This window comes from Rhincodon typus, chromosome 2, assembly GCF_021869965.1.
Source record: "Rhincodon typus isolate 14 chromosome 2, sRhiTyp1.1, whole genome shotgun sequence".
Lineage (NCBI taxonomy): Eukaryota > Metazoa > Chordata > Chondrichthyes > Orectolobiformes > Rhincodontidae > Rhincodon > Rhincodon typus.
In genome coordinates this window covers 100,484,764-100,499,433 of record NC_063333.1, presented here as the reverse complement: position 1 = coordinate 100,499,433, position 14,670 = coordinate 100,484,764, and positions in this window count along the sequence as shown.

The window sequence follows — 14,670 nt, the reverse complement described above, 5'->3', positions numbered from 1 at the left end:
TTAGATTAACAAATACCAATGGTATGATGCAAGCTGTCTTTGATCAGCATTTGAAGCCTAAAATTGTTCTCTTTACATGTAAATGAAATGTATCTGTAGTTTGCAAATAGCTGCTTCATGCGTATTCCCCTTCAATTTCCTAGCACCCAGCAGAAATAGATCCCACACTTATCCCCATCAAACTGACACTGACTCTGCCCACCTTGGGCATTGTCTAAGCCATTTTCCAGTTGCATTTTGCATTCAGAGAACAGCAAATGATCGCAAGGAACACAGCTGTTAGCACTGGGCCCCCTCAGATTACTAGATGCCCTCAGAGCCTCCATGTGCCCTTTTACCCCAGCAACTTGTTTCCACTCATTCCACATCCATGTGGAGACCCACTACATCAAACTTTGCCTACAATTGTCCTCCCTGTCCCCGCAGCCTGACTTTACACTATAATGATGCCCATGTTGGTCCTCTGCACTCCACTATGGAGGCCATGGAGGTGGCCACTGTCAAGAAATCCCCTCCCCTTGCCTTTGCCTATTATGCCCTTCAATGCTGATCTGCCTACCCCCATATACCTTGTGCTTCCCCAAATCATTGACCTTGTCTCCACTTCAACACATGTCTCTGCTTCGCACTAGCTCCCACCAGCCTTGACATCCCCACCCCTTTTTGAAGAGCTGTATCTAATGAACCCTTTGCACCCTTCTCAACAATCAATGCACAAACCCCTAGAATGGTATTTCCTCCAGACCTCTGACTGACTTTGACAAGCAGCCCCCAGACATGACTGATCAGACCCTGACTGCTGACTTTGCAGCTCCCTGATGGTGATATACACCTCTCCTGACTGTATGATGGCCCTAGAGAACTGAATGTTGCCAAATCCCCGAACTGCAGTCAGACAGATCCCCTGGCTATACATGGCCCAAGTAGACAACTGATCATGACCAAACTACTGGACTATGTGCAGATGGTACCAATAGGTGGCAATACCTCTTGAAATGGACTGAAGACTGGTCCCCATGGCAACATAACCATTTGGTTGAGTAAAAGTACAGTGTGTTTCCGTTGCAGGCAACTGGCGCATGCTGTACGTGTTAGATTAATGTCTCAGAGAGCATCACAATATGACAGAACTGTTAGCCTTTGGCTCAGGATGAAGTATCAACACTGGTGCCCATGGATTGTGTCCTGAGCTGCTGTCTCATGCTGAGCAATGTGAAGGCTCTTTGCAGCCAGCAGTGAGCTGAAGTCGGCAGGTACTCATCTGACTGCTATGTTGAGAAATCTCGATATTCAGTTTGCTCGGCACTTTTGGTAAGATAGAAAGCTGCATATTAATGAGGCGAGTTGTGCAGTTAATGAAACAATGAACCCACGTGAAAGGCAGCTCACCACTGCCTAACAAGAAACTGACCTCAACATCCAGCAGATGTATAAAAATTGCAGCTAGTTACTCTTGATGTAAATAGAGCCTCGCCCGATTTCTCTTGTGATCCTGTCATAAATCTCACCATAGCCCACACCCTTCAAGCCTCTATAAGATTCTGCCCATAGTGCTTGATGAACCCTGCTGAAGTGTACATTCCCAAATTTATTATAATATCTCATCTTCAAATTTACTCACGTTTCTATACTGGTGGTGATACTAAGCTGGATCATGTTTCTAACGATTAATATTATGTTAATTTGGATTTTAATTCCAGATTTTTTTGACTGGATGTCCTCTGGCTAATGATTAAAGTCATCCCTTTAAAAGGCCCTAAAGATCCTACAATGATCACATTACTGCTGGATCAATGCCCACTGCCTAAGAAGATAGATTATAAATTTTGATTCCATGCTGTGCTTTCATAACTTCATTACTTACAAAATGGACATAAATCACTTTCTGTCTGTTTGTTAGTTTTGCAGAGCATGATAGGAAGTTTAAATTTGATTTATTGCAGATACATAATTAATTGCAGTCTCTTGGTAAAGGATCAGCAAGAACACTTTGCTGTGATGACGGTAACCAGCTGTAAAACGCTGCATTGGACTGGTAGAGTGGCTGAATTCAACAACTGCAGTGTAGTTAATTTATCACAGTGCCAGTACCATATACTATGATGAGAATTATTTATATTAATTACATTACTTATATTATTCTTATTGTATACATGAAGCACGTTTAAAAGTTCTCAAAGGATTTGCAGCATGTAATGATTTTGCATGTTGGTTTGTTAAATGAAAGCTGATTCAAGATTACCTCTATCACAGCGTACCAGGGTCGGTATGGTTTTTGCATCTACCCAATTCATTTCTGCTGAAACCATGAGCCAGATTTTCACTATCCAGGAGGGTGTAGCCTGAGTTGGGAAATTTCAAACTCAATCACAAGCTGTTTAAACTCAGCACAATTTTCAAGTGTCACAACAGATTCATGTTTCAAGTCTGTGCAATTCATCCTCCACCCAGTGAAAATTGTTTTGTATGGAAAGGGACCGGACTCCCAAATCCAAGTCCTGCCCACCATTTTTAAAGTTTTCCAAGGAAAAATCCAGCACCAGTTGTTTTCAGGATTCATCATATCTAGTTATAGAACATAGAGCATAGAACAGTACAGCACAGTACAGGCCCTTTGGCCCACAATGTTGTGCCAACCTATTATCCTACTTTAAGATCAAACTAGCCTGCATACCCTACATTTTACTATCATCCCTGTGGGATGGTGAGTACTATGATGGGGAGTACTAGGTAAAGCCTTAAATGTGGTACTGAATTATGTGCTGCTGTAGACTGTAGCATATTTAATATTGTATTATGCATTTTGCTCACTTAAAGCTACCATATACATATGGAACACTAGTGGGTGTTCCAGAGTGAAATAAAAGAAATAAAATAAACAAATTTCCCAGAAATCAGTCCCTCTGCTGGGACTTTGCAGGATTCTTGGTGCCAGCACAATCTTTACAGCCCAGTCACGCACCTGGTAAATTGCTGCCAGTCAGGTATTGTCCTTTACCATGCAGGTAATGAGACGGTAATGAGACACAAAGACTTCTCAAGGCACACGGCTGAAACTTCGTCCTGAGCAGTTCTGTGACGTGGGAGTCTGTGCTCTATGGTCTGTTCCCTGGGACACACACTGAGACAAACATCAACTGCACCTGGAGGACCATCAACTCAATGAAAAATGCTCTTTGGTCTGCCCGAAACTTGTTAGTCTTCCAGAACAAGGAGTTGACCGTGACCAAGTGTTGCAGACTGGCACATTCCAAGGCCCAGGACAATGAGCTGAGGGATGCACTAAAGCTTGGGGCAGCTGCTGCCAAGGTGCCTTGGGGAAAGACCACAGTCTGAGGTCTTTCTACTGAAGGTAAATGGGGGTCCATGCACTTAACAGGCCCTCCCAGTGTCTCAAATATATAAATATTAGTATTGTATGTATAAAGGAGGTTTCTGGTTTAGTGGATAGAGCCAAAATCTAATGTTTTGTTTGTTTACTTGATACGCAACTACATAACTGAACTGTGTTTGTGACAATGTATATATACAAAGAGATTTTTTATGAATAATGTATATTTTCTAAATTAAAAAAAGCTGAAATGTGTCTTTGAAAAGGATGTCTGGAGAAAGGTGCAGTGGTTTTTGCTGAGGTTCAGCGCTGTGACACAGGACTCGGTGCTCTAAGGTCTGTTTCCCAGGCCGAACACTGAGAAAAACATCGACTGCGCTTGGAGGACAATCAACTCGGTGAAAGATGCTCTTTGGTCTGCCAGAGACTTGTTGATCTTCCAGAACAAGGAGTTGACCTTGGCCGAGTGTTGCAGACTGGCACATTCCATGGTGCAGGACTATGTGCTGAGGGACGCAATAAAGCTCGGGGCAGCTGCTGCCAAGGGGCAGTGCGGAAATACCAGTGCTGAAAGTAAATGGGGGTCTGTTCTGTTATCGGACCCTTCTAATGCCTGAAATGTCTGTAAATATAGTCTTGTATGTGTAAGAGACATCTTTGGTTTTTTGGATAGGGTCAAACTCCAATGCTTATTTCTTTCCTTGATATGCAACTGTACAGAACAGAACTGTGTTTGTGACTATGTATATATACAAAGATATTTTTATGAGTAAAGCATATTTTTGAAATTAAAAAAAAGTCATTGCAAATTCAAGTGCACATTCATAAATGTTTAAGAAGCAAGTTACACAGTGTTTCTGTCCTCAGCCTCATCTCATCTTCGAACCCTTTCTAAGGGATGAATGAATGATCAATGATGATGAATGATTTATTAATGTCACTTGCATTTTACAGTGAATTAAAGGGCAAAATACATGGTAAAAGCTTCAACTGGCCACAATCTGTCACCATTTTAATAGTTTAAGAGTAAAAAGAGTAAAAAGATACAATTGACAGAGAGACCTCCACCACCTTGCCGCCACCTGCTGTGGACCCACCAATGTAGGAGTCACCACTGTTTAGGCACCAACTCTTGGCTGCTGGGCCCTCCTTGCCACCATCGCCACCATGTCCCATGTTGAACCCACACTCACCCCACAACCAAGAGACGCCAGCTCCACTGCCGCTGCCACCTCGCTGATAACCAGAGGTCCCTGCTCCAGGCCTACCATGACCATGACCAGGAGTCCCTAGCTCCTCTGCTGTCTCGATGACGCCAGGAGTCCCCGCTCCGGGCCTACTGCAACCAGGAGACCCTGGCTGTGCTGTCGGGCCAAGCCACCGCCACACTAAGTGTCCCGCTCTGGCTGCAGATGTTGCCTTGCTGGCGCTGCCATCTCGAAGAATCCATCGGTGCTGCTGTTTCCGATTGCAGGTGGAGCGCTGCTGCTGCCGCTGCCGACCCAAAATGCTGGGAGGGCAACTACTGATGTTGCTGCTGCTGATGCCTTTTTCCCCAATGCCCAGTGTATCCTGACATCTTCTCATTGTTCAATGTGGGATCATCACATACTGAATCAGAGATAGTAGGAACTGCAGATGCTGGAGAATCCGAGACAACAAGGTGCAGGGCTGGATGAACACAGCAGGCCAAGCAGCATCATAGGAGCAGAGAGGCTGACGTTTCGGGCCTAGACCCTTCATCAGAAAAGGGGGAGGGGAAGGGGATTCTGAAATAAATAGGGAGAGAGGGGGAGGCGGATAGAAGATGGCTAGAGGAGAGGATAGGTGGAGAGGAAACAAACAGGTCGAAGATGTGGGGATGTAGCCAGTAAAGGTGAGTATACGTGGGGAGTTAGGGAGGGGATAGGTCAGTCCAGGGAGGACGGACAGGTCAAGGGGGCGGGATGAGGTTGGTCGGTAGGAGATGGGGGTGCGGCTTGAGGTGGGAGGAGGGGATAGGTGGGGGGAAAGAACAGGTTAGGGAGGCAAGGACGAGCTGGACTGGTTTTGGGATGCGGTAGGGGGAGGGGAGATTTTGAAGCTTGTGAAGTCCACATTGATACCATTGGGCTGCAGGGTTCCCAAGCGGAATATGAGTTGCTGTTCCTGCAACCTTCGGGTGGCATCGTTGTGGCACTGCAGGAGGCCCAGGATGGACATGTCGTCTGAGGAATGGGAGGGGGAGTTGAAATGGTTCGCGACGGAGAGGTGCAGTTGTTTATTGTGAACCAAGCGTAGGTGTTCTGCAAAGCGGTCCCCGAGCCTCCGCTTGGTTTCCCCGATGTAGAGGAGGCCACAACGGGTACAGCGGATGCAGTATACCACATTGGCAGATGTGCAGGATTTCACAAGCTTCAAAATCTCCCCTTCCACTACCGCATCCCAAAACCAGTCCAGCTCGTCCCTGCCTCCCTAACCTGTTCTTCCTCCCACCTATCCCCTCCTCCCACCTCAAGCCGCACTCCCATCTCCTACCTCCTAACCTCATCCCGCCCCCTTGACCTGTCCGTCCTCCCTGGACTGACCTATCCCCTCCCTAACTCCCCAACTACACTCACCTTTACTGGCTCCATCCCCGCCTCTTCAACCTGTCTGTTTCCTCTCCACCTATCTTCTCCTCTATCCATCTTCTATCCGTCTCCCCCTCTCTCCCTATTTATGTCAGAACCCCCTTCCCCTGCCCCATTTCTGATGAAGGGTCTAGGCCCGAAACGTCAGCCTTTCTGCTCCTATGATGCTGCTTGGCCTGCTGTGTTCATCCAGCTCTGCACCTTGTTGTCATCACATACTGGAAAGCTTACAAATCATTCAAAACATTAACTTTTATTCAACAACAGCAAAAGCAGACTATAAATAAACAAGGAATCTTTATTTGACTCAGTAAACTGACAGGGACTACATATCTTTTGACCAACAATAAATTTCCAATCAATGAATCACCACTGTACACAGTTCTCATTTATTGCAACTGGGTGTCGATTAAGCTTTTTGTCTTTTATACAAATGATTTGGGTGTGAATAAAGGAGAAATTGTTCGTAAGTTTGCAGATGACACCAAAATTGGTGGTGTACTGGACAGTGAAGAAGGTTACCTCAGAGTAAAATGGAACATTTATCGGATGGGCTGATGGGCTGAGGGGTGGCAGATGGAGTTTAATTTAGATAAATGTGAGGTGATGCATTTTGGACAGGCAAATCAAGGCAGGATTTATACACTTAATGATCAGGTCCTGGGGACTGTTGCTGAACAAAGAGACGTTGGGGTGCAGGTTCTTGGTTTCTTGAAAGTGGAGTCGCAGGTTGACAAGGTGGTGAAGAAGGCATTTGGCATGCTTGCCTTCATTGGTCAGACCATTGAGTTTAGGAGTTGGGAGGTCATGTTGCAGCAGCCGTACAGAACATTGATTACTGCGTTCAATTCTGGTCTCCCTGTTATAGGATAGATGTTTTTAATCATAAGAACATAAGAACCTGAGAACTAGGAGCAGGAGTAGGCCATCTGGCCCCTTGAGCCTGCCCCGCCATTTAATAAGATCATGGCTGATCTTTTTGAGACTCAGCTCCACTTACCCGCCCACACACCATGACCCTTTATTCCTTTACTGTTCAAAAATTTATCTAGCCTTGCCTTAAAAATATTCAGCGAGGTAGCTTCAACCGCTTCACTGGGCAGGGAATTCCACAGATTCACAACCCTTTGGGTGAAGAAGTTCCTCCTGACCTCAGTCCTACATCTGCTTCCCTTTATTTTGAGGCGATGCCCTCTAGTCCTAGTTTCACCTGCTAACAGAAACAACCTCCCTGCCTCCACCTTATCTATTCCCTTCATAATCTTATATGTTTCTATAAGATCTCCCCTCATTCCTCTGAATTCCAATGAGTATAATCCCAGCCTACTCAGTCTCTCCTCATAATCCAACCCTCTCAACTCTGGAATCAAACGAGTGAATCTCCTCTGCACCCCCTCCAGTGCTAGTATATCTCTTCTCAAGTAAGGAGACCAAAACTGCACACAGTACTCCAGGTGAGGCCTCACCAGGACCCTATACAGCTGCAGCATAGCCTCCCTGTTTTTAAACTCCATCCCTCGAGCAATGGCAGACAAAATTCCATTTGCCTTTTTAATTACCTGCTGCACCTGCAATCCTACTTTTAGCGATTCATGCACAAGGACACCCAAGTCCCTCTGCACAGCAGTGTGCTGCAATTTTTTACCATTTAAAACATAGTCCAATCTTGACAGGATTTGGAAAATCTTTACAAGGATGCTGCCAGGGTTGGAGAATTTGAGCTACAGGGAGAGGCTGAATAGGCTGGGGCTATTTTCCCTGGTGTGTCAGAGGCTGAGGGGTGACCTTATAGAGATTTATTAAATCATGAGGGGCGTGGATAGGCTGAATAGTCAAGGTCTGTTCCCCAGGGTATGGGAGTCCAAAACTAGAGGGCATAGGTTTAAGGTGAGCAGGGAAAGATATAAAACGGACCTAAGAGACAACTTTTTCACGCAGAGCATGGTGTGTGTATGGAATGAGCTACCAGGGGAAGTGATGGAGTCTGGTAAAATAACAACATGTAAAAGGCATCTGGATGGGTATGTGAATAGGAAGGGTTTAGAGGGATATGGGCCACATCCTGGCAAATGGGTCTAGATTAATTTAGGCTATCTGGTCAGCATGAACGAGTTGGGATAAAGGGTTTGTTTCTGTGCTGTACATCTCTACGACTCTAAGTCCTGTCTGTTGCACTTGACGTGACGTGCTTTAGCATGAAGAGGGACTCAACATTCAAGACTCAACATTGAGTTTAACGAATTCAGAGCATGAACACTCTCCTCCATGCTCATCTCTCACCCAACACGCTGAGGTCCTGTTCTGTACAGGTTGCTCCGAGCACAGCCAATCCATTTTCTATCTACAGCCAGATGTACCTTGTTAGCACCTATTCAGCATTTACCTCCTTCTCAGCTTACTATCGATCCCTTAGTTTTCCGCTCCCTTTTTTTCTTTCTCTTTCTCTCTCTGGGCATTGCGTCCACATAATCTATGCACTCCTCTTCCCTATCCTCCACCACCACCCCATGTAAACCCAACCACCCTCCCCAACTATGTAATAACAAGGCCTGGTGTGTAGGCTAGGGTCCTTAGGACATGGGAGAGTTCAGACCCTAAAATTATCGAACTTGATATTGGGTGCAGAGGGCTGCAGGGTCCCCATGTGGAAAATGAGGTGTTGTTCTTCCAGCTTGCATTGAGCTTAGCTGGAACACTGCAGCAAGCCTGAATCAGAGACGTCAGGCTAGAACTCTGCAGCAAGCCTGAATCAGAGAGGTCGGGCTGGAACACTGCAGCAAGCCTGAGACAGAGAAGTCAGTCAGGGAACAGGGTGGTGTGATAAAGTGGCAGGCAACTGGAAGCTCAGGGTCTTATTTTGCGGGCAGAACGTAGGTGTTCTGCAAAGCGGTCACTTGGTCTACATTTCATTTCCCCAGTGCAGAGGAGACCACATTCTGAACAGTGAGTGCAGTAGACTAGATTGTGTGAAGTGCAGGTAAAGTGCTGCTTCACCTGGAAGGTATGTTTGGGCCCTTGGATACTGAGGAGGCCTTATTATCACATAGTCTGCCATGACATACTACATATTGTTAGCCACTATCAGTCTCCATTAACAGCTATTCACTCTCCTAGTCAGATTTTTATCCGCTCCTTTGCCTGTCCAACTGTTCTTCTCCCTCTTTGGTGTCTATCCCCACCTATCATTTAATCCTTATCCCCTCCCCCCACCCTATCTTCTGCATATAAACCATCATTCTCCTAGCTACCATCAGTTCTAAGGAAAGTCACTGGACCCAAAATATTAACTCTGATTTATCTTCACAGTTGCTGCCAGACCTCCTGAGCTTTACCAGCAACTTCTGTTTCTGTTTCACATTCATAAACCTGAATCTCACTCTCCTAATCACCATACCATACCTCTCACCACCTATACACACTCCATCCAACTCAAACCCCCAACTTCTGAAATGTTTCTTTGCCTTCCTGCCTAGTTCCATGCTGTATTCATCTGCTTTAGGCTTTTTTACCCAACAAGCAACCTGCTTGTTAATCAGGCTACACCTTTGAAAGAAAACAGGAGAAATAAATTAAAGGACATCTTCCATGATTCCTGACTGTAATTTGTCAACTATATCTGCTACCTGTTGCAGCTACACAGCCCTGTAAATATCTGGGTGTAGTTTCTCCATGGCATAAAAGGCAATTGTAGATTAAACTCTGCTTAGAGTTATAGTGTCATAGAATAGCGGTGTACAGCACAGAAACAGACCATTTAATCTAACTCGTCCATGCTGACCAGATATCTTAAATTAATCTAGACCCCATTTGCCAGCAGTTGGCCCATATCCCTCTAAACACATCATGTACACATCCAGATGCCATTTAAATGTTGTAATTGTACCAGCCTCCACCACTTTCTCTGGTAGCTCATTCTATACATAGGCCACCCTCTGCGTGAAAAGGTTGCCCCTTAGGTCACTTTTAAATCTTTTCCATCTCACCTTAAACCTATGCCCTCTAGTTTTGGAGTCCCCCACCCTGGGGAAAAGACCTTGGCTATTCACCCTATACATGCCCCACATGATTTTATAAACTTCTATAAGGTCACCCCTCCAGCACCCAATACTCCAGGGAAAATAGCCTAATTCCTAAATCAATAATACTATTTCTTAAAATCAATTGATTCAGACACATTATATCACATCTCTGGAGGAAGTGGGATTGCATAGAATCCCTACATTGTGAAAAGAGGCCATTTGGCCCATTGAGTCTACACTAACCCTCTGAAGAGTATCCCACCCAGGACTAGCCCCCAACCCTATCTCCGTAACCCTACATTTACGATGGCTAATCCACCTAGTCTGCACACTATCAGGCAATTTAGCACGGCCAATCACCTAACCTGAACACCTTTGGACTGTGGGAGAGAATTGCAGTACGCAGTGGAAACCCATGCAGGCACAAGGAGAATGTGCAAACTCCACACAGACAGTCAGCCAAGGCTGTTAGGAATTGAACATTGTTCCCTGGCTCTGCAAGGCAGCAGTGCTAACTGCTGAGCCACCATGCTAACTTGTATTCTGGTTTTCTGGCCTAGAGGTAGGGACATTATCACTACACAACAAGAGCCCTAAACATGGCAGTACAGACACTGCAGTTTTCCCTCAAAAGATTTAATATTTTGCTCGAGCTCAAGACTGAAACTTGAACCTGGAAACTTGTGCCTCAGGATACAGGTGTATCCAACTGAAGCACAGCATTCCATTTATCCAAATGTTTATATAAAATTGTATTGTATTACATTAAAAAATGCACAAATTGATCGATAATTTAAGGGTATTCCATAGTTTTCCAATTTTATCCAATGATATTAATGAACTCTCTGCTCAATTACAAGAAATATCAATGTCGTTACATCAGAATACCAGTACAAACAATGGTAGACCAGAATGAGAAGTTAAAATAAGAAATCTTTACATGTCACTTTATTGCTGTCTTCATTTAGAAACGTAAAGTTAAATCTCATTGACTGGCAATGTCATTTGAAAGAGCTATTATTTCAGACTCGGATGCAATGATGCACCATTGACTTGTTTCCTTTGGGATTGATTCTTCAAAGCTATAAGAAATGTGGCATTTTCTAAAGGTCATTTTGCTTCAATTTCTAAATAGAAGACACCGTACTCATCTCACACAAGAAAATTTCCTTTACTCTCTAATTTCTTAATGTTTTGGAACTATAATTTGTTTTTTTTTAATCCAGCACATGTTTATACTACAACAGACCTGAGATTCTTGATGTATGGAAATATGTTCTTTTGGAAGATACAAGCTACTTATTGGCCCAATAGAAAGAGACTTTAATCCAGAACATAATAATCACTTGATTACCCTCGAGTCTCTTCTATCATTCAAATAGATCGTGGCTGACCTGCATCCTAACCATATATACTCAGCATTGAGTCCCATTCCTTCATATCATGACTATGAAAAGCATCAGTTATCACCAAATGTTCTTGTAGACGGAATACAATTACAGTGTCAACTAACAACTCTGGATCCAAGCACTCTTGATCACATCATGATTAGATAGGTACATGGATGGGATAGATATGGAGAGAAATGGACCAAACACAGGCAAATAGGACTAGCTTAAATTGTGAAAACTGCTGGCATGGGCAAGTTGGGCAGAAGGGCCTGTTTTCATGCTATGACTCTATGCTGGATTTACTCTACAAATGGCTGTGAAGCACAAGTAATGTCAGGTGACCCATAAAGATTCACTTCACTTGTAATTGTTAATCACCTTTCAAGTTTTCAGAGTCCGCACCTCACACTTGGGGACTACAAAATGTCCACACTATTGTCCCATACGTAGTGCTGCCTTTCTTGGGTACTGTGGGATGTGTGGGGAGATGGCCTCATTATTGCTGCCGCATGTAAAATCTGTGACTGTATGTGCACCGAAAGCTTGAGCAGCAGACACCTGAATCAAGGCAACCAAGTGCAAAGCACATGTAGAGGCATCCCATTGTTGGGGCCTGCATGTTCCAGAGTTTTGCTCCATTGTTATTTGTGTGTGCTGGGACTGCTAAATGATCACTTTATTGAGGAGCTGCTTTGTTTCTGATATTGCCCACAAAGATTCATTGGAACTGTCCCCAAAGATCAACACTCAGAAGCCTGAAGCCACTGTGCAAATGGCTGTTACATGAATAGATGAGGAACACATTGGTACACAAGCCTAGGACCATGCATTGACCTCCAGCTGCTGTGGAGCTGACAAGTACTGAAGAACTTGTGCCATAGGTGCCCTGATACAGGGAAGATACAGGAGAGTTACATTCACTCATTTTCCATTGAATGCTACACAGATGAGAAAGGAGCAGTGGTGCTCTACCCTGTCCAAGTTGAAGTTGAAATACCATGTCACGTTGTCCAGTGTTTACGCAATGGGACACCTTCCCCTGAGGCTACTGAGGGTTGTAGCATGGTCCCTCCACCATGCAGGTCATGTCTGTGGCTACCACTTCAGACATAGCACATCAGTTGAACCTCAAAATCAGTTGATCCAAACTAGTGGAAGATGTAACAAGACTATGGGATAGAAAATGAAGATACGTGATGGCCGCAGAATTGCGACGATGAGGATGTTCTTCAGATGGAACAACACTTCCAGCATCCTACAGCGCAGCGGTGTTTTCCAAAGAAACACAGGAAAGATTTTCCTGTGAATGTTGTTCAATGGGACTGAGTTGTGTGAAGTCATCTTTCACTGACTGTAAATGGCTAAATGTTGCTGTGGCCAAATCCACTGTACAATCCCAACACTTTACTCTTGCCATGTAGTTCATATTATTTAATGAAAGTTAAAGTTACAAAGGGCTGGTAGCCTTCATTACATTCAATGTTCTCTTGTTCAGCCCTGACAAAGTTTCATGCTGGTATATGTGGTATGAACAGAATACCTATTTCTCAGAGAGAGTTTGAACATCATATGGAACTAAGGATGGCTCACCTCAGTACCCTCATTCTTGTAGTTGCAGCTAAAATGACATTTACTCACCCAGCTGATGATAAAAAGTGCACATTTTCTTATAAATGAGAGAAGATGTTTACAAGGAACTGTCACCCATGCCACCTATGTGCCCTTACAAGTTATTTCTCATTCCTTTCCCTCTCACTACAACTAGATGCAGTCCTGGCATCTGTGGCCGGAGTGGAGGAAGCCTGCCCTACAGCGGATCCTTTTGGTCTGAGACTTTTGGTTGGTTGACCTGGAGGGCGTTTGTGTTCACATGCTGAATATTCTGCTCCATTCCTTATGCACATCAACAACTTCATAGTGTTATATACAAATAACGTAATACATAAATTGAGAATTGGCTAATATTTACATTGGCTCACCCTCAAGCCTCTTTGGCAATTAAAAGCACTTTATGAAGTTCATACTCCACAACAATTTATGGAGTCCTTTCGTGATGCAGTCCAGGTTCATTAATTTCTTGGATCCCGCTGTAGGAGCATAGAGTCCATAGTTCATTTCTGGATGACTTCCTTCTTCCAGAATTTAACCCTGATGATGGTGAGCAAGATCAAAGTAAACAGGATGAACAACACCGTCAGATGTGACAGGAGAAATGCACACATGTGTAACTGTACATTTGAGGCCCAGTTCCTGAAGTCACCCAATCACTTTGATTCCCCTGTTACCCTTTTGAATTTGCTCTACCTGCTGAATAACAGTAGCAAAAATTTTATGTGTAGTTGTCAATTGTGTCCGGACCTGCTGTAACTTTTCTGGCATGAGTTTAATGCCAATGTTGTACTTTTCCCTGTAACTCCACTTAAAGTTTGTCTGAGTTCATTACTAACATTGACAAAGATTTTATTCCTGTGGATGCCTATAAGCTTGATTAGACCTACCCTGGCTGATAGGTGTGGCCTGATACAAAAGACAGTGTTTTGGAAGTTACATGTGAAGGTCCCGTACTGGTAGCGTTTTAGGGAAATTGCGATGTAATATTCCCCCTTTCCCAAAGTATGCTAGCCTGGTGATGTCTGTGTTCAGGCTCCAGATCTCTACAGTACAATTTCGAGCAGCATTTGTCTGAATACCACACAAGACATTTTCATTTGCACGTATGGAGTAGGGGCAAACAATTACTTCTTTTGCCTGCTGACATTTGCCCAGAGTGGTACCTACGAGCCTTCCCTCTTTCTCAACAGTGTGAGGAAGGGTGCTGTCGTATTCTAACCATACCTCTCTCTTGGAAAATGTTGATGTTTTCCATCTCAAAGACTTGTAACCCACTTTGATATAGTGTCATGATCAGGATCCATCCCCACGGCCTTTCCTGGGGTCCCCTTAAAATCGTGACGTTTTGAAATATTGGGATGTTTCATCCCACGGAACAAGTACTCTGTTTGTCACTGATCCATTCAGGACCTTAGCCTGCTCAAGGTTCTCCCTCACCTGTTTGATCATCCACTGGCCACAGATGCTGCACAGAATCCTACTCTGCTGCCTTTTGTCATCATCTATCTTTCTCTGGATAATCTCATTTATGGTCCTGTTGTGCATTTCTAGCACCGTTACCAGGTGTTGGTCTGGCTGATTTTCTTTTATTCTCCCGTTGGCATCTTGCTGACTGTACAGATTAATTTTATCCAAGTTCTGTTTAACTTGCTGGGTTAAAAGTCTGAGCCAAATTAGCCAAATCAAGGGTATTGTCTCCGTACACT